Source organism: Lycorma delicatula, chromosome 10 (assembly GCF_047948215.1).
Source record: "Lycorma delicatula isolate Av1 chromosome 10, ASM4794821v1, whole genome shotgun sequence".
Taxonomy (NCBI): Eukaryota; Metazoa; Arthropoda; class Insecta; order Hemiptera; family Fulgoridae; genus Lycorma; species Lycorma delicatula.
In genome coordinates this window covers 66,270,364-66,292,853 of record NC_134464.1, presented here as the reverse complement: position 1 = coordinate 66,292,853, position 22,490 = coordinate 66,270,364, and the positions used below count along the sequence as shown (strand labels likewise).

Below are 22,490 nucleotides of genomic sequence, written 5' to 3'. Positions count from 1 at the left end.
GAATTAATAATTGTATATATATTTGATGTTAATAAAAACTAATATTTCAGCAGTTGTGTAACTGTCCACTTTATTAAAGAATTGAAGGATCGTATCTCAATTTCAAATGAAATAAGTTTAAATGAAGTGTAGCAAAAAATGTGTATATGTAATTTAATACAGGAACAAGGAAGTCGTGTGATGTCCATATCAGATTTTTAGTTTTCAGTAAACAAGCCAAATAATACAACAAGGGAAACGTTTAGAATTAATTATAAATATTTTTTGAACACCAATACATATTTACAATTAGTATTCAATTATATAATCTTAATATAAATAAAATAATACATACCTATATAGTATAAATTTGATATCCAATAAAAACCACTGAAAACAAATGTGCAAAAAGATCGTTATTTGCAATTTGACGATCTATTTATTTAAGTAAACAACACACAAATATTCACTATTATAAAAGAAAAACATACCACTATTTTTGCTTGCCTAATAAGACTGCATTTTTAAACACAACACTTTTTAAAATCAGATAAGTAAAAAAAAAAATAGAAGAAATTGGTTGTCAATCAGTTTAACTACACTAATTGGAAGTAAAAAATAATAAAATTAAAAAAAAAGTTAGCCCTGAAGGTCCGCTTACCTTCTTAACACATGAAACGGCAACTAACTACTACTGAACGAACACGTTGTGTACAGGGCTACTGCCTGCAAGCATTCACCGTTCTCTGCCAGCTGAATCCGCCGTCGGCCAACTAAACTCAGATTAGTTACTACTACTACTAGAGAGGGCTGCTAGTCTTCCCACCCGTACTACGGGTAAGGACACCTTCCCTTTTCAACAAAGCAGTACACTACGTACATATTCTTTCTCGTCTATCGCGTCAGCTTGTCCCTCCTCTAAAACTAGGCTTCTCCATAAAACCACCACCCGGACTATCACGTATCGCATAATCTCTCATATCGTATCACCATATTCATTCACCCTAATACGTTCTTTCTACCGCAAATCTTTTTTACTGTATTCTTAACGAAAACCTTTATTTTAAAATTTAAATATATTACATTATCCTTGTGTTTTTATTTATGAATTTGAAATCTTTCCTAAAAAAAGAATGATCACTTCAAAAAAAAAAAGCAGAACCATTTGAAAAATGTTAAATACAATTTATTTATATAAAATACAATACAATACAATTTAAATACTCTAATTTATTTAAAATACAATTACAAGATTTTTTTACGGAAACAATACTACTGATTAAAAGAATAAAAAATATAATTTATGGGTATCCTTTTCAAACGGGGAACATAAATATATGTTCAGAATAATTTTCAACAGTGTCTTATAAATTGTAAATTATTTTATAATATTTTTTTTATATTTAATATGTTTCGTTGTATCATAGTAAAGATTTATTTATATCAGCCTAATGTTATACTGCAATATATTGTAAAAAGAGTTCAGAAAGTGACGCAACCTTATGGGAAAATGAGCAAGTTAAAACAGTTGTTGAAACTGACCTACCTCCATCATGTGATTCACATAATTCAATACGACGTTGCATGCACTTAAACACATGTTGTGTAACATCTGTTAAGGAATTACAGCGACACATGTTCAATTCGCTCTGCAATTCGGGAACGGTGTGAGGATGACTTCTGTAAGCACATCCTTAAGTTATCCTCACAAGAAAAAGTCAGGAGGGGATAAATCAGGAGACCGAGGGACCCACAACGCCTTCGAAATCACTTGCTCATGAAAACACTGATCCGAGAAAATCATAGTGTTTTTGGCTGTGAGCCGTATCATTGACCTACTGAAACCACGTGTACTCTAGTCGGTCTTTAGTTATAGTGTTTACAAGTTGTTGCATCATCTGTATGTAGCGCTTACTGTATCATGAAAGAATTGGCCTACGTGATATTGCACACAAAAACCCCACTTTTTGTCCTTGCAGCTGATGTGGATTTTCCGTACACCAAATGCGTGAATTCTGTGAATTTATAACATTCAGATCAAAACCAATCATCGAGTTATTTACCATCTGGCGTTACAGATGGCATGAACGGCTAACAGAAAGCTACAAGTTTTCCAGTGTCTGCAGATAACAATTCGCGAACAACACGAATTCTGTACGGACGCATCTTTAGACACTTGCGCGATGACGTGTGGGCACTACCAACGGATAGACCAGACTGCCTAGATAGGCATCGCACAGACTTATTGGGGCTAACAGAATACGCAGCTTGCATGTCGATCAACTTTTCTGGTATTAGCGCTATCGGTCGACCACTTTTGGCTGCATTTGCCTCACTCCCTGTCGCTTGGATCTTGTAGTCCAGCCGCTTCATAGATGACGTATTTGGTGCATCCACACCATACTTTTCTGTGAAGGTATTCTGGGTCTGGGCGTAACTGGAACATTTAATGTATTGGGAGACTATGAATATTCTCTGCTGCACTGCATAATCCCAATTTTCCTCAATTAAACCTGCAACAACCAACAATGGTGATAAATAAACAAATTATGGTGATTTTTAAATTCCGTAAATTATGATCAAAACTAGATAAAAATAATAAATTATGAATAAAACAAGATAAAACTAATTGCCGACCATCGTGGAAGGGAGGTGTACTCATTCTTTATCAGAAAAGTACCGGGTTCGAATCCTGGAATCTTATTTGCATAGTTTAATCAAAATACTAGAACACAGTTCAATACAAAAAAGGCGTAAAGATCCTGTTTTTTTTTTTTTGTTTTTTTTTTTATAATAAATGATCTGGATTAACATTCAAATATGTTCTTAAAAAGAAAAAAATTTAAACAGGCTTCAGTTGTTATACTGGTTAAACAAGTAATGATTATCCGTAATCTTCGAAATATCAGTTCAATTTATCTAACTATCATTAGAAAATAGAATACTTTGTTATTCCTGAAGTAACTGTGCATTACATCAAAACTACTTTACAGCGAATGAACGCGTGGTAATCCTCTTACTACTGGTCATACTGGGTGATTAAAAAAAAACTTCACAAATTTAAAAGCATATAATAATTTATTGAGATAACTTACAGATTCGGTTGAGCTCTTACTTCACAGCAAAACACATCAAGTTTTGACTCACTAATACATTAGTATCGAATTCGGCCACCAGCGCTGACACCAATGTATTGTAATTCAATCAAATTGTCAAGAGTGACAAGAAATTAAATATAACGATTCAAGAAGAACATAGCGTTGCTTCATTTCATCAACTACCATCTCAACAAAAAATACAGTCCACACTAGTTCTAAATTCTACCATATAATATATATATATATTCATAATGTTCATTCCTAGGAATATAATCATTCCTAGGTCTTAAAAGTATGAATTCGGAATACCTTTATTATTTTCAAATTGCAAAAAGTTTCACCCTGATTTCAGCTTAAAAGGCAAAATTTGTTTTATTAAAATTCTTAAGTTAAAAATACTGCCGGCCTCCGTGGCGCGACTGTTAGAGTCTCGGCTTTTTATTCGGAGATCCCGGGTTTGAATCCCGGTCAGGTATGACATTTTCACACACGCTACAAATCGTTCATTTCATCCTCTGAAGCAATACCTAAAGGTGGTCCCTGAGGTTAAACAAGAAAAAAACGGGTTAAAAATACTACGTTAAAAACGATAACGTAATATTAGGTTAATGTAATAATGTGGATAACGCAAAAAATTAACTCGAAAAACAAACGTGTTAGGTTTTGTGTAAATTAATTTTTTCAAAAAACAAACTTGTACACAATTTAATTCTAAAAAGGTTTATATAAATGAAGTTAATGGAAAACAAATACAAATTTCAGGAAATTTAACTTTCATTTAAAACACAGAAGTAAAAATTACAGAAAATATTACAATTCTAAATCAAATTAAAAATTTACATTGGTATCATTTAAGCATATCAAAAAATAATTTTTTGGGGGTATTACGGCATAGACTGCTTTGGTCATTAGCCCTTTTCCAAAAAAAATAAAAAAAATATATTCCGAACCTGATAATAAAAGCATAATTATTTATCACTTATGTTTTCCCTCAGGTATCCTTTCTTACTTCTTTTCTCTATCTTCTTAACGGCCTCCACCTCTGATAACAGGGTATATAAGGCCTCAGACATGGTATCATCTTCCTTCTCCGATACCGGGATATTCTGCGGCCGGCATCAGGTGATACCGCCCGAGATAGAGCGGTTAGTGATATTGTCTCAGAGTCCAAACTTGATGTACTTCCGGATGAAATTTTTGGTGCGGTTGAAGTTTTGCCCTCCTGTAGGAGTCCTGTGGGCTTTTGAAAGTTCCTTAGTTGCATATCATACAATCTCTATATCCAAGGGAATTTTCTATCGTATCTTGAGCCTGCATCGCACCAAGTTCAGAATTTTTTTGCGCTCTTGCCACACTTCTTTCACTTTATGATCGGTCAAAGGTCTGGTGTTTTTGATCTTTTGAGATATCTCCTTAAAATTCTTATGTACAACGTCCATCGGGGCATCTTAGCGGGTTTTATAGGTACTTTTGTTGAGTAGAATCCATCCTAGTATCTATGATTCTCTCGATCGCAGCATCAAGGCTTAGAGCAAGAGCAGAAACCAGATGCTCCACGTTAACTTTAGATGGAGAACAGACAGCAACTAGCTTCTACATTAGTCGTTGATGATCGAGGTATTCGACTGCTGACAATTTTCCTTGTTTCAGGAGGTTATTGGAATTATAATTCTACATTTTTTTTTTAATGATATGTGCGGGCATCGACTGTTATTTAGCCCAAATGAAAATTTGTAACGTATGAAAAATGCTATGCCTGAACGGGATTCGAACCCAGGACCTCCAGGTAAAAGGCGATAAATATTTTTGTAAAAGATTTAAGAGAAACACAAAAATCATACAATTTTTTTTAGCATTTTAATCGGGACTTCTTAGTAAAAAAAAAAACCAGAAAAATGGAGAAACGCAACATAGACAATGTTTTTTATCATAACAATCTTGATCGGAATTCAAACCTAGAAACTTCTAAAAACATCTAAATAATACTATTCCATCAAAAAGAAATACTAATTTAATTAATCTGTTTTATTTATTTTTAAATGTGTATAACCTATTATTACTTTTATTTTTCATTATAAAAAAAATCTTAATAAGGACAAAATTATTTCGTTAACTGACTAAGCCTTTATTGTAACAGCCGTAATGTTTCTTTTTTCCGTTTTATTATTACTATTATTATTATTCCATGGTTAGTCAGTGATGATACGTCTATTCATTTTGGAACAACAGTATAATATAACAATATAGTAGCATTCTCACGGGATAGTTAGGTTTATATAAAAGTAGACGCTACCAGTTGTTATTTTTCTAACTGGTTAACGATCTAAATAAAAAAAAGTATGCGAAAAATAATTTTATCCAGAATCAAAAAACAAAACTTACATTTATTATTTTTTTATATCAGTTAATAATGTAATTTATTTAATTACCATTTATATTTTAAATTAGGCTACATTTTATATAATTATATTTTTTCCAGTTAACTTAACAAGTAAGAAATGCTTTGTACTCGTGAATTAGATTAATTATAATTTTTTCCTGTTTCGTGTAAAATTGTTATAAATATATTATAACCGTAGAAGAAAACAGAATTCTGACTTTTTTCCTTTTATTGACGCAAAAAAAAATTATATTTTCTTCACAAGACACTATGTTGTATAGTTAGATATTAAATCAATTTTTAATTTAGATAACGTTTTTTCAATCCGCAATCATAAACTGCGAGATGTATTTATAACCAGCTAATTAAAAATTTAAATAATAATAGTCTAACTTTTTTTTTGACCTCCGGGTCCACCGTTAGGTATTGCTTCAGAGGATGAGATGAATGATTTGTAGCGTGTGTGAAAATGCCATGCCTGGCCGGGATTCGATTCTGGGACCTCCGGATGAAAGGCCAAGACGCTAGCACTCGCCCCACGGAGGCCGGCAATAGTTTAAATTTTTTTTTCTTTTTTTTTACCTGCGGGACCGTTAGGTATTGCTTCAGAGATGAATGATTTGTAGCGTGTAAAAATGCCATGACTGACCGGGATGTCTAACTTTAATAGTCCAACTTTAATTTTATTTAACGTAACTTTAGGTTATGTATATTTTTTTATGTAGGATATAAAAAAAATATAAATTAAATTATATTTCATACTAAATCGTAAATTATATTTAAGATTATATCATAAAACTGAAACACGGAAGTATTATAGAAACATTACCCAAAAACAACTATTTTTTTATAATCCTCTTACTCAAAGAAATTCAAATTAAATCAATTTTATTGTTAAATACTAAGCAGATAAAGAAAGTAGAAGAAAGACAGACACCTGTCTATCGTAGAACAGGTGGGATCCAGCGGACCGTGGAGTCCTTGTGGCTTTAATAAAGAGTTTATGTTTTTTTCTATGCATGGATATACGCTTTACATGTCGTTGTAAACCTGATATGTACTCGTTAAAAAGCATACAAAAGATTTTCTTTGAATTTTGAAAATTATTTAAATATTAACGAATTTTATTCAGTGACATTATCATAAAATATGTATTATTATATCTGTATTCATCGTCAATGATATTATTAAAGAAAATATAAAAAGCTGCGTGCGCTAGCGATCATAGCAGTGATTGATTCATCGAAACATTTTATTTAAGTTTTTTTTTTCGATTTGGCCACTATGGACCGGTTTACAACTTCTATTTCGCTTTATTCTATTGTTTTCTCTTTTTCCAATATACCTTCATCTTTTCACTATGCCGTTTCTTTCTTTATTTTTCTGAATTCTGAGAACCAAGTTAATTCAATTTTTCTGTTTTTAAAAAAATCGAATATTTTCTTTACAATCTACTTTCCTCCATTCTTAAAAGATACCCGAAAAATGTTAATTTTTTTCTTATCGAATCATAAAATTTTTCGGTGTTTCTTACATACTTCAGAGTCGTTATTTATTCTCTAAATTTCGTGCTCTTTTATGTTCTAATATTTTTCTTAAATAAAAACTTAACTTTTATTATTTATACTATCATTCAAATGTTTTGGGAATTAAATTTTCGGACAACAGTGAAGATATTCGCCTTTTACGGTGTTTACATTCTGCTGACCTTGTTTAAAATTCAAGTCTTTAAAAAAAAAAATGAACATATAAAAATTAAATACTGTTGGATTTTTGCTCTTTAAGACATTGTGATGATTGTTCATCTCATCTACTTATTTACTGTTCCAAAGAGACAGACTGTAAAATTAAATTATGTTTAAAAAAAATCTATATATTTAACATATTACATACATTAAGTTTTCAATTTTTCGAAAAATCTTTACAATTTTTTCCACCGTTCTGATCCCAAGGACTTTAAAATGATCAATCGATTACTAAAATTGGTCCATCGTTTTTTTCGTGATTTCTAATATTGTATATCAGCTAACAAAATTAAAAATATAGATACAGAGTGTTTCAAAATGAATATCGGGGTTTTAAATTTATGTAATATTTACTAAGTTTTAATTACATTGATAAATTATATACGAAATGAAAAAGTAACACTAAATTTTTTTCTTATAACTTCAATGTGAGCGCCATTCATCACACGGCAAACATCCAGCCCACAGGAGAGTTCATCCCATAGTTCAATCAGCAAGTCTGGAGTAATTGAAGCGACAGCTGCTTCAATCCTGCGTTTCAAGTCGGGTAGGTCAGCCGATAACAGTTTATCCTTTATAAACGCCCAAAGAAAAAAATTGTACGGGTCGTATCGGGCGAACGTGGAAACCATGGCAAAACGGCCAGTCATCTGGTCCCGGCGACCGATCCAACGGTCGAGGAGAATTTCATTCATCCGATTACGTACAGCGTTACACCAATGAAAAAGTGCACCATCTTGTTGCCAAATAAAGTCCTCTGGTTCGTATTGCAGTTGAGGAAAGATTTTCTAGAACGGATTTCCTACCCACCGGGTTGATCTAGTGGTGAACGCGTCTTCCCTAATCAGTTGATTTTGAAGTCAAGAGTTCCAACGTTCAAGTCTTAGTAAAGTCAGTTATTTTTTACAGGGATTTGAATACTACATCGTGGATACCGTTGTTCTTTGGTGGTTGGGTTTCAATTAACCATACATCTCAGGAACGGTCGAACTGAGACTGTACAAGACTACACTTCATTTACACTCATACATATCATCCTCTGAAGTATTATCTGAACGGTAATTACCGGAGACTAAACAGGAAAAAGAAAGAAGGACGGATTTCCTAGGACTACGCACAGAAGACTTTCTTACACTTTCAATATTGTCTTCGGACACATTCGATCGTCCTGTATTCTTCCATTTACAAATACAATCGGTGATTGCAAATTCTATACCCCATCAACGAATATTATTGTCATTTGGGAAATCACAATGGAACTTCAAACGCAAAGCACGTTGAAGGGTAATTATAGATTCACACTTCGCAAACTGCAAAACACAGAATGCTTTCTGTTGTGGAGGTCGCCATCTTTGCTACTCGCACTTTCAAGCGGAAGGTGCAGGAAACATTTTATGAGCTTGCGCACAGCTAAAGTTGTTTGAGTTGCTTTTTCATTTCATGTATAATTAAACAATGAACGTGAAACTTAAGAAATATTAGATACATTTAAAACCTCGATATTCATTTTGAAACAATTTATTTTTCAACATCCTCTTGTAACACTACATTTCAAAAATCACTAATATTTTCCTTTAAGTTTTACCTATCGTCCTGATAATCTTGTAATCGGTTTAAACTTTAAAAAGATATTCCTAAAAAAATAATTAAAAATTTAATTTTAATTTCATCCCTTGAAATTTTATTTTAACTACTTGCTAATAGTGCACATTACAAAATTTATACTATTATACAAAAAGGAAAAGGATTTTTGTTTGTTCGGATAAACAACAAAAACTACTCCATCAATCGCAACCAAATATTTACCCATGTTTCTTGGCATGACTGAAAATATCTACTGATATATTTCATCTCAAAAAAAAAAAAAATATATATATATATATATGTATGTAGAATTAAAATAATATTAAATAAATCTCTGTTTAAAAATATTGTGCTTCCCTTAGGAACACTGCGTGTGAGGCTAGAGTGGTGAGGTATGCGAGCACCTTGTGGGAGGCTAGACTAATCATTACAACTGGTAACAAACGGGGTGCCCCTGCGGTGATTTTTTTGGAGATGCAATGGGGGGCTCTCATAATATCTCTGCAAACAATCGTCCGACTTTCAAAATTGAAACGGGATATTTATTAGCAGGATGAAGGCTAACATTTGCACGCATCAGGTACACTCTCGACCTAACAGATGACGGTTATTCGGAAATTTATATATATGAATTTAGTTTGTTTATTTGTTATCACATCGTGTGAGAACCAACCGGCCGATTACTTTCAAATTTGCAGGATACATTTGTGTTATCCTAGCGAAGGTATTAAGCCATCGACCGGGACCCTCGATTAGGATAACAAAATTATTAATTATTTCTTCGCCCTCAACTAGAGTGAAGTTGTGAATTAAAGATATTTGTTAAGGTAAAAATAAATTAATTCTTTTACTTCGTTATTATATTTCTGCCACCATGGCAAAGAAGTAAGTTATGAACGTTCGTCATCAAAGGTGTATGTACTTCAGTTACCATAGTTACTTTTATTCTACCTTTTGTAATTTAGTTTATTTGTCAGGTTTCTGTAAAGCATGAATATTATAATTATTATTTATCAGCATTATTCTCACAACCATAAGGATAACGTACAGAGCATGGGTCAAGGCGGTGGAGCCTTCCGGGTAGATGGGAATGACAACCGAAGCAAGCTATGCAGATGTTCGAGAGTATCGGTTCAAATCCTAGTAAGGCAATTACTTTTATATGGATTTGAATACTAGATCGTGGATACCGGTGTTCTTTGATGGTTGGGTTTCAATTAATCACACATCTCAGGAATGATCGACCTGAGACTGTACAAGACTACAGTTCATTTACATTCATACATATCCTCTTAAGTAATACCTTATGGTGGTTCCGAAGGCTAAACGGAAAAAAGAGAGAGAGGATATCGGTCCCACTGGTAAATTGGGAATGGCGAGCGAAGCAGGCTCTGCGACCATGGGGTAGGTTCGATGGACTCGTGGAGACCCTGAGTAGGCTCCGGCATTCGCCTGAGCTGACTTGATTTCCGAGAGTCCACGTTATGGCTACACGGGCCAGCTAGTAAATAAATAAAAATAAACCACTTCTATAAATGGAATCCTTTCACAATTTAAAATAACAAATATATTTCTTTAAAACGTTTCAGAATAATTAAATCTTTTTATACTGGGGAATAAACCATCAAAAAACCTAATTTTAATTTTAAAAAAGACGGGGACCCTTCTTCCTATTAATATATTTAGTTAAGATATACTAATCTTTTCAATCGAGTTAAAACTGTAAGTTTCGTGCTTCATCCGATGTATGATATCCGTATTAACATCAAGATAATGGATTAATCTGTTATAATTTTGTTTGAAACCTAAAAATTACCGTGTAAAGACGCACCTGTATTACCGACCTACAGTCAAAACTGAAATCAGCTTTATATACAATGTAAGACACGATACAAATAGTTAGGTTACAATAAGAAAATATTTTTACGTCAAAAATGTTATCGTCTAGTATGTTTTAGACGATTCCATTTTGATATATTACGCCGAGTTCAAAACGAAAGAGATAACGTCTTCTACCTATCGACTAATAATGCGAGACCAATAAAAGGTTTCTAATAAAGATGGCAGTTGCTTGGTTTTAAAAAATGAAAAAATAAAAATTCAGACTATAATTTACTCTAAAAAATATCACCGGTCGAAAAAGTAATACTGTTAACTAAAATATGACCTACCTCTGATTAATCATCCTTTTTCTTTTTATTAAATATCATAAGGCCTGCCTAAAACAGTTCGGTACTTCATCCACAAAACTAATTTCACAGCCGACAAAATCGGTCAACGGGCGGTTTTTCTCGACCCGGATTACACCAAAATTCTACGGATTCCGAGATCATTATAAATCAGACTCCGGCCTAAATTCATAAAACTTAAAATGGAAAATAACCGGCAAAGGACAGATTGTGTTTAGAAAGAGCGATCTAATCGACAGAGGAGCCACATTAAGGATAAAATAATAAAGCTCGAAACTAAACCGGGCTTAATTTCATCTCCAGGCAATCGTCGCACAATACCTTAGAAGTTAGGGAAATTTTAACCTGGATGAGAACACCAAATTAATGACGTAGGATTTTGAACTGTTGACCGACTAAAAAACTACTAAAAAAATATATTTTATATATTTTCTCTTACTCCAGATTCACGATTCTTAAATAAATAATCTCGTCCATCCCTACAAATGTATATCTTGTGGACGTTCCCAAGTTGTAAACTGTTCTCTCAGATTCCATCCTACTCCATCAATAGCGATTTAAACCGTAATTTTCCCTTAATTATAAAGTAAAACGTAAATCATAAAATCTTTAAAAAACCATGACAGTGAAAGAATATTACTCGGATCTCGGGAGCAGTTCTTATGGTTTTAGGGAACATCAGTAGAAAACACAATTGCATTGTGATTTGTATGTAGACAATATAGTAAACTATCCGCTAGTCAGATTATCTATGCAACCTTTTCTTATGACTGTAACGCTTGGTAAAGAGATCTGTGAAAGCGGTATTAATCAGAGGTTGCCTTTTCTGAGTAATAGGTTTTCATTACACAACCGATTCTTATGATGAACGGAATAATATTGTGTCACTTATAGGGTTGAATGCGAATGATAATTCATATCGATACGTAATAGTACGAACGAATCGGTGAAGAAATAAACAAAACAGAAAAAACGCTTCAGTACTCATATTTCCTCGAAATCTTGGCATGGGATTATTGTTATATTTAGAATGAATCTATTTACAACCGTTTATTAAAGGGATCCAACACATACTATTATATAATATATATATTATTATTATTATTTCTTACTCGAAATATTATTACTTTCTCGTCTAGATAGCGCTATAGCTCTAGAAGGGAAAGTATTGTATTCGGTCCGATTTGGACATATACACTTTTCACCAGATCTCAAGTTTTGACATCTAAAGAACCCAAAAAAACCAAATGAAAATTTTCCGGATTTTAATGTTCGTATGTACGTGTGAGTGTGTTTGGTGTTGGCCACCGAACTAGTGAACCGATTTTAACCAAACTTGGTCAGATTACTTCTGTGTATAGAGTATTGATGCTATTAAATTTTCAACTTCAAAGGTCAAGAGGTCAATGATGCTGTAGAGCAAGGTCACCTTCAGAATCTCAAGATTTCGCGTAAGGTCATATTTTTCTTAGGCAAATTTGTTCACAAGTAAAGAATAACAATATTAACAAAATAGACTTTTTGTAAAATCGCACCACCTCAAAAAAAAATGCTGTTGTCGACTGCTATGTTGTGATGTCACAGATGAACGGTAGAATTAAATAAATGAATAATATTTAAAGTGTAAAAAGGTAACTCGGTCTGGCCAGGTCTCGAACTCGAAAGCCCGGGCGGGTCGGTACATGGTGCGTTAAGCCTCGCGGTTACATCATTTTCCCAACCGTATTAGCGAAATTTGTTCTATGTAAGTTACATTAGTTTAGTTAGTACCGACCGTCGCCGCTAGTAACGCCACACCCGCGCGAATTAAATACGGCATGCGCGCGCACGCTTTAGTTAGAATCATTGAATAAAATAAACGAAAAAATATTATTTTTAAATAAAAGTATAACTATTTTAAATTAATTTGTGTGTGTAAGCCGTGCATCAGAAACAACTGTGTTGTAGCTTTTTAAAATTAAAATTTATTTCTTAATAACGACTGAAAAAATAATACCCGAATCTGTTCCTTTAAAAAATGCACTACTATATTTCAATTAACATTAGGTATATCTCATAAAACTATACAATACTGAAATCCTTCAGTCACAAACAATTCATTTTTTTTCTTACATCCTTTATAATGAATCAATGAATGATTTAGGACAAAAGCAACCCCTCCCGCTCTCCCATACCACCCAAAAGGTTGCGTTAAGGAAACATATAGTAGCAGAGTTGTTCCAGTTCAGTTAATATGGTTACCTATATCGTAATAGTGGTCTAAACGTGAGGGTTTGTGACGGAAATACCAAATAGGTAAAAAAAAAAAACTAAGTAGGGAGGAATATAAAAGAGGACAGGAAAAGAAACCGGAAGTTATAACAAAAAAAAAAAAAAAAAAAGATGTGGGAGGCCATTCAAAAGATCATGGGAGGCTGTGGTCGACTGGTTTTTAAAAAATATTAAGTTTACAAAGAGGCTATAGATTTATTATTACAGGTTCTCTTTTATTTTAACAATTGTAACATTAATCGAATCAGCATATTTATTTCACTGAAAAATGGATATGGAAAAGATATATGTGTGTGTGCGCGCGCGCGCGTATTCGTATGTATATTTTACTTTTAATTGCGTTGACACTTAAAAAAATCCACAGCAGCTTGAGATTTAAAAATTTAAAACTACTGTGAACTCCGATTATTTGCAATGAATTTTGTGAAGTTGAATCCGGGTAATTGGAAAATTAGAAAAATCTTACTAGAAATACTCAAATATTTATTGTATATCACACTTAATAAAAAAACAAAAATTTTTTAAAAAATTTATTTATTTCAGTAAAATTAAAAACATACAACAAATGTACAATGTAATAAAAAAATATACAGTAATACAAAAACAGTAGATAACACAGTTTTACGACTTTCCCGTCACGCGGCTTAAAGCGCCTTCCGGGAAAGCCTATAACTGTAGGTTGATTCTAATGGACGATTTACGCGCACACAACTTAATTAAAAATATTTAACATTTTATTTAATTATATTTGTTCGATTATTTAATTCAATGATTCTAACTAAAGCGCAAGCGCATACCGTATTTAATTCGCGTGGTTGTGGCAGTACTAGCGGCAACGGCCGGCAATAACTAAAAACTAATTTAATTTAACAACTTACACAGAACAAATTTCGCTTATACGGTCCGCAGACTGTAGCCGCGAGGCTTAACGAACCAGATACCGAGTCAAACATGCGATCGCGTTCGAGACCCAGCCAGACAGAGTTACTTTTTTACACTTTAAATATTATTCATTTATTTAATTCTACCGCTCACCTATGACGTCACAACAAAGCAGTAGGGGATGTTTTGGAGTGGGAGTGCGATTTTTCATAAAACGTTTTTGAACTATTGTTAGTTTTTTAAATTGTTAACAAATGTGCCTAAGAAAAATACGACCTTAATTAGGTGAACTTGCGAGATACTGAGGGTGACCTTGATCTACACCCTCACCCCCTAGACCTTTTAAATTAAACATTTTAATGGCATCAATGCCCCATATATAGACGTAATCTCATTGATTTTGGTAAAAATCGGTCCAGTATTTCTGAAGATATAGGTTGATTTAGAGGCCGATACGAAAACACACACGTACATACGAACATTAACATCCGGAAAATTTCCATCCGGTTTCTTATTTTTTGGGTTCCTTAGGTGTCAAAACGTCAAGATCCGGTGAAAACCGCATATACCCAAATCGGACCGATTATAATACTTCCCTTCTTCAACTATAGCGCTATCTAAACGGACAAGTAAAACCAATGAATAGAAATTTACTAATAAAAGAATCAGAATTTACAAAAATTATCTAAGAGAAATAAAAATTTATTATCCTACCGTTTTATAAGAAATGTCATTTAATAATTTTTTAACCAAAGACTTAGAAAAAAGAACTGATGAGAAATTAAGTTACTCTGTTATAAAAAAATACAATTTCTTAAAAATTACAACAAAAAATTCGAAATATTACAGTACATTAAATAGAATAAACGCCGGCCTCCGTGGCGGATTGGTAGCGTCTCGGCCTTTCATCCGGAGGTCCCGGGTTCGATCCCGGCCAGACATGGCATTTTCACACAAGCTACAAAATCGTTCATCACATCCTCTGAAGCAATACCTAACGGTGGTCCCGGAGGTTAAACAGAAAAAAACAAAAAAAATAGAATAAAATTTATTGACGGCCAATAATCAAAACGAACCTCAAAAAACACAATTCTTTTTAAAAAAATCTGATCGTTTATGAACTGCAAGATTACGTAATTGTTTTAAACAGAGTCTGCGTAGAATCGCATTCTATCGCCCGACCAGTCTTATAGATAGACAAATATTCACGAGCTTTTTCGTGTGACGATTCTAGCAAGTCATTATATCATAGTTCAAGCTTGACCGATTAATGTGTTTCCATCGATATTTTCAGAAGTTAATTTTATAATTGATTTAACAAGGCCTAAATTTATATATGTATTCTACTCTACGAATTGCAAAAAAGTTCAATTAAAAAACCCAGAAAAAATGAAGATCGATAAAAATATATTTCCTGTTGAATCTCATTTCCTCTTGATTCTAATGGTACGTTAGACTTTTTTAAATAGTGTATTATTTTTTTTAAATTGCCTACTGCGGAAGTAAGCATCTGGAAAATTGGCATCCCACTGTATTTCTAAAATGAATTCAGTTATCGTTTACTAATGAGTTTACACAAAATTGTTAATAAATTTACCATATACAATGAATAAAACTTAAAAACATTTTCTCTGTACGTAATAGAAATTAATAACAGACACTACCCCGTTATTACTTCTCTACTACTAAAAAGATAGTAGTTTATAAAGTAACACAATAAAAATAATATCTTACCGTTAACCGATGTAATTTTTTAAAAGTTTTGAAAAAGCTGGCAACCGTGTTTTTGAACTTTTCCAGAATTACATTTTACGTAGGGCTTAAAATGTAACCCTTCCTTCAGTAATAAAGTTAAAATTTATTATTATTCGTACAACCTTACACATTTTCCCAATTAAAAGTATCTTCCCAACCAATAAAATAAAGTCGTTTGATCGAATAAAACACCCGACTTAAATAAAAGGTAAATATTAAAAATTAAGAAACACGATTGCCAAAAAAAAACTTTGCGACAAATATTGCTCTTTAGTGTAGGATAATAAAGAATATGCGGATGACAATTTTGTATAAAGTATAAATTTTTCTAATTTTTTAAATTTATATATATATATATATATACATACACACACACACACACACACACACACACACACAGCTTATTACATTCCCGGTAACGTAAGGATTCCAACGCGGGGTCATGAATATAAATCGGTTCAGCTGTAGAGCTGCTACGATGGAACAAAAACACATAAATACACCCTAAATATATTTCACTCCTTTTTGGGCAAAAAATATTTAAGAACACATGGAGTTTTAATGTCATTAACATAAATTAAAATGATTAATAATACACATTAATAAATGAAAATTGGAAGATCGGTAGCTAAGATATAACAACAATTCCGAATAACCGTGATTTATTAGATCGCAAGTGTACCTGATCGTGCAAAATTTAGCCCTCAACCTAAAAACAAATACCCGGTTTGAATTTTGAAAATCGGACGATCGTTTGCAGAAATAGTATAAGAGCAGCCCATTGCACCTTCCGAAACAGAGCCCCAGAGGCAACCAGTCGATGGTGATGATCGATGTAGCTTCGCACGAGCTGATCGCACCACTCTAGCCTCATACGCAATTCCCACGGGAAGTGCATTATTATTAAACAGAAATTCTTTAATTTATTTAACATTATATTAATTTATTTAATGTAAATTTTTATAATATTATTCATTCGATCGATTCGAATCATTCCATTCAATTCAAACCCGGCTCATACAGCGATAGAGGCTCACAGTTCATTAAAATTCGTGCTTCAACCGGAAAATCTAAACTACTACATAATTATATAGCTTGAGCTGATACGGTGGAACATACATACACCCTAAATACATTACACTCCTTTTTGGGCAGTCGTGTAAAAATTCACTAAAAACCGAAAACATTATTAGATTAATTTTTTTTAAATTTTGACTTAAAAAAACAAAAAAACGGCAGTTATCCTTTGGCTATTGAAGGGGTCGCCCCGGACCTACTACAACTACTTAGTAGTAAAATTAAGCATAACGTCTAAATAATTATATAACAAAATCATTCTACTATTTGAATAAAATTCTGAAATGCAGAATCCGCAGTAATCTTACCTCCCGAGTGCGACCAAAATTAGATGGCATTAATGCTCCATATACAGAAATCATCATATTAGATTTCATGTAATCACTCCATCCAATCTGGAGATATCAAATAAAAAACGGCCCAAACAATACAGTAATAATAGCACAACTTACCTATGTACATAAATATATTCAAAATTTCTCAATGCTAAAATATGTTTTTTGGTTACAGAGTCGTGCAAAGTCAAAATCTGAAAAAATCTGTTGTAAAATTTGTCCCGATTAGCACAGTTTACCTTGCATAATACTTTGTGTTTCTAAAATTGTGGGCTGGCTAAAAACTAAACAAAAAATATCCTTAGGAAAAATTGCGATTTCTCCTTCGTTCACCACCTGTCCGCCATCTTGTTATTTTTATATAAAAATTTATATCTCAAGTTCGAATTGACGAATCACATTAATATTTGGTAAGCCTCTTGGTAATAAAGTTTTAAAATTGGCAAAAAACCAGGAATTAAATACATTCGCAAATTACAAAATAAACATGGTTGCCATTTTGGCAACCATGTTTTATTTATTTTTCAATCCGTTATATCTTCGTAAATATTAGTTTTATCAAAATTTATGTTACTTTCTAAAATATTAAGCCTTTTATTTTGAACAAAATTATATTTTATTTTTTGAAATCGGTTAAAAAATGACTGATTTTCATTCAACATTCTTAAAAAGTCAATACTTTTGTTTTTTCAAATATCTTTAACTTATGTTCATAATATTTCTAAGCAACAGTATATTTTTCTCACCTTTTGTATACCTATTCAATGGTTACACTTTATTAATTTCTCTACTACCATTAATTTTTAAATTAATAATTTCATGACTAGTACACAGACATCAGTGTAGCATAAACCACATAAGAGTGGGGACAGATAGGAAAGTGATAAACCAAATTCAAACATTTCAAAACAATACTTACACCTTCCTCACCATCCTGATGATTTCTTCCTTCCATCTTACGCCCTCAGTCAGTGTAGCTGCACTCTAAACATTCAGCTCCAGTCCTTCAATGAAGGATTATCTAGTACCTCAGGTCAGCAAGCAACAACCTCAACCTTGTTCCACAGTCCTTAATTTTGTTTTTTTAGTGTTGGGGTTCTGCTCAAAAAATTTGGTAATGAACTTACTTCCTTCTCCAAATCTTTTGTAACATTATGGTAGTCTTTCACAATACAAATTACATCAGGATGTGTATTACCTGCGAAAAGTTTGGGATACAGCAAAAGTGTGTTGGGATAATTAATTACTATTATTTATCATTTATTATTATCTATTTAAATTTATTACCTCAAATATGTCTTACTACCTTATAACAATATAACTTAACGATAGTAATATACCAAGCAAAAAAGTGCAGTGAAGAAACTTTGCAAGCACAATTAGAAAACCAAAAGAAGTAGAATGAGAAATGAATGTGTCAGAAGAAACTTCACTGACAGGTCTGGTAGCTTAAACCAAATCAAGATGGGAAAAACATACGAACATCGAATGAACAACCCATACCATGAAATAGTAGGAACAGATGGAAATTGAAACAATTGAGCAGTTACAAAAATAATGGATATATTCAGTCAAGGTGGAAGCAAATAGAAGACGTGAATACTAATGAGTGTTGGAAGAGAAGTGGTTACTTCAGAGGGAAATGTGGAAATATAATGTTGACAACTGATACAGAATATCCTGGAGCAGGAAAACGATTTAAAAAGATTAACAATTACAAGATTCTTTTAAGAACAAATTTTAATTTTGTAGTAAGTCACAAATGTGTGACTCCTGAATATGTCTTCGTATATTACAATACAAGCATAAAATTTAAAAAAAGTAACAATGATAAAGAAGAATCCAGTGACATAAATTATTATAAATGTTGCAGAAATTTACAACATATTTATAAAGACATTACAATACTATACCAGGATATTTTGTTGAATAAATTAAATGAACTGATAACATGCCAATTGTTGAGAAAACCAAGGCTTACTCTGGACTGTAGCGCCAAGAAGAAAATAACATGTCATTGTGTAGACCTAAAAAAATCACTGCCTAATGAGAATAAAAGACAGATTATATTATTGAAAAGCAGTACAGTAAACTCCATTAATGAAATATCAATTTAAGTAACAATTTTAACTGAGTAAAATTTAGTGCAATTACATCTATACAAATAATAATACAGTTATAAGAATATTATATAAAGGAATAATTTTTCCTCGGTAAATAAAAATTGTTAAATGTAATAAAAAATTGGATTTTTTTTTCTTTTTCTCTGCTAGTAAGTGTTCACATAGGATAATTGCCAATGTCAGTAGTTTTTCAAATAAGGATTTAGAGAAGTGAAGCAGCTAGAATGCCAATCTCTGCAACATCGCTTCAGAGTGGACATCAAATGAGAACTTGGATAATTACATTCAAACTGTTAGAAATTTACAAGAATTTGGAGATTACATAGAAAATCAATAGAATTTTCAATATAAGCCAAACAAGAAGAGTTATGTCTATAAATAAACAATTGAGTAATCAAGATACCATTGACTTAAGAAATGATAAATGTTTATGTAATTAGGAAATTTCTTGTAGCTAAGTCAAGTGACACTTTGGAAGTTATGAACTTGAGTATTACCAGTTAAATTACATAATTTGTTCTAAAATAGAACAACAAAAAATATCCAATCTTTTTTTCAAAAATAAATTGGTAATATGTAAATCTTAAAATAAACTAATAAATTTTTTATTTACGTAAAAAATAAATTTAAACAATACAACTTTCCTTTTAAATTTTTCTACTAATTTCTGTAAGTTCCCCAAAATAGTTAAAATGCTACAGTCAGTAACAATTAATAAATATTATATTATTTCTTTAATTTTAGTTTTTAACTAAGTTTAAAGAGTAAATATTGTATCCAATGAAGCCAACAGAGATTTTTACAATCATAAACCCTGTTAATACAGCTCAAGGGGTTTAGGAGATAAGCAAAATTTTAAATATTTATTCTATCACCGACACAAATAATTAAGACTCATAGTCTAAATATAATTGTCAAATACAACAATCTAAATATAATGTATAATTCACAGTAATTTATTTAAAATATTATAAAAAAGTTCTGTATCTCGCACTCTTTGACATTTGTCTACTACAGAGACATGAGTAACTGTAATAATTTTTGTTGTGAAAAAGGCTTAACTACTGAGGATATCAAACAAAGCAAATGGGCAAACCCAGTGATTCTAACTCATTTGCTATTTATGTAATTCATTTTGAATTAAAATGATCTTGAAATTTAAAATTTTATTGTGCAGGGCTGTACAAGTGAGATAAGTAGCACCTATTTTATAGATGGGTAGAACAACTGGGTTTCTTTAATTAGTGCAGCTAATTCTATCTCCTTCAGTTCAGCATTTGGACATTTTTTCCTTTCCATTGACTGTACCAAAGTTCAGCTTCAATGAGGAAATCATTCAAATTGTAGTAAATACAAAAACTTGTAGTTTAAAAAAAATTCTCTTACATACTATCAACCATAACATGAGGGTGCAACATAAGCTATGAGAATGGGGTCAGGTTCTCAGAAAAATTTCTTGTTGGAGGATAGAAATCAGCTATAAGTCAACAGGTACATTTTCAACAAAACATTTTGTTGATGTGGCTGCCGATTTGTACCAGTGAAACAACATGTGAGATTTCGCGAATTTGTTCATGTCTTTATAACAAGTAAAGGACCTCACTATGAAAGAACCCAAAACACCATGCACATTGGTTAGTGGAAACAACACACAGTAAATGTACAACGCGCCCTTTAATTTCTTGGATTACACCAGCAAAGACACATAATCCACCAACCAGCTGAATTTTAATTTCCTTTTTAATTGTGCAGCATCCTTAGCAACATCATAGACCCTCATGACTCATAGACCCAAATTGTGACAGGTAAGGGGATCATTAAGACGCACTGTGGTTACCAGTATGTGTGTGTGCATCTCGTTTCCTCTCTACTGCACTATTTGTTTAGTTGCTTTTGGGTAGGCAATAATGTTTCTTTGTTTTTATTAGTTGGCCAGCTGCAAGTATATTTGTTTTCTTTTAATAGTGAAGTAGTTAAGTGGCTTTTAATAGTGTTAAGTGATATGGTGAATAATGAACTGGAGAATGGATTATTACCAGCCTGCTGGAAGGAGGCTAAACTGGTCTTCCTTCCCAAGGGTACAGGCAAGAACCCATTGAAGGGATACCACCTGTTGTGCCTGCTCAACAATATGTCTAAGGCTATGGAGAGAAGGCTGTCAGTCCACATCCTTTAAGAACTGAGCCACGGTGAGGGCATACATGAAAATCAATTTGGATTTGTAAAGGGAAAATTGGCCATACAAGCAGTCACAAGGGTGGTTACCTGGGCTTTGGAAATTCAACGGGCACTTGGAGGACATGGGGTATACCGATGTTGGTACTGCTCGATGTAAAAAATGCTTTCAGGCTGTTGCCATGGAGCATTATTATGACTGCATTGGCTAACAAGGCCATCAGCAATTATTTGTTAAAGATGATTAGTTCATACTTAAGTGATAGATGGATGATGGTGGAGACGATGGAGGGGCGACTTCACTTTCAGATGTTTGGTGGTCCCACAGGAGTTTGTGTTGGGCCCTTCTTACGGAACATTATTTTTGATGTTCTTAGGATCTGGCTGCCACTGCATTCAGAAGTTATCGCCTATGCGAACAACTTGGTGCTGATGGTCAGCAGGAAGACAATACAGGAGGTTCAAGATAGAGGTAACACAGCTCTTACGTTGGTAGATGATTGGATGAAAGACCATGGGTTGCAGCTTTCACCCACGAAATGTCATTGTATCACTCTAACCAAAAGGAGAAGGATGGATCAGATTGTGCTGACAATTGGAGATCATAATTTTCAGGTGGTGAGCAAGGTAAAGTATCTTGGTGTCACAATACAGCATTCATGTAAATTTAGGGAGTATATAATAGAATGCTGTGGTAGGGCTGAGAGGACCCTAACTGCCTTGAATGGGTTGTTGTCATCACATGTGACACCAAGAGTTTCCAAATGCTGGGTCATTTTGACAACAGTATTATCTGTTATTTTGTACACTGCACCGGTGTGGGGTGCAGCAATTAATATCCAGCAGAATCGGATAAGTCTGGTCAGAGTTCACCGCAAATCCCTACTAGGTGTGGTG

The 22,490-nt window shown here is 32.8% G+C and overlaps 1 protein-coding gene and 1 long non-coding RNA gene across 3 annotated transcripts in view; both read right to left on the bottom strand.

Annotated features, from left to right (window-relative positions):
- The window catches only part of LOC142331397 (uncharacterized), a 324,283-nt gene extending 323,217 nt beyond the window's left edge, over nucleotides 1–1,066 (bottom strand). For both annotated transcript variants that reach the window (XM_075377279.1, XM_075377280.1), the window contains exon 1: nucleotides 335–1,066. The gene's annotated coding sequence lies outside the window, so the exon portion shown is untranslated. The remainder of the gene's footprint in view (nucleotides 1–334) is intronic.
- A 166-nt stretch (nucleotides 1,067–1,232) lies between these two features.
- Nucleotides 1,233–22,490, bottom strand: part of LOC142331339 (uncharacterized) — a 28,728-nt gene continuing 7,470 nt past the window's right edge. The window contains exons 2-3 of the long non-coding RNA XR_012757965.1: nucleotides 18,215–18,493; nucleotides 1,233–2,492 (exon numbers count right to left, since the gene is read on the bottom strand). This is a non-coding gene — a long non-coding RNA (uncharacterized LOC142331339). The remainder of the gene's footprint in view (nucleotides 2,493–18,214; nucleotides 18,494–22,490) is intronic.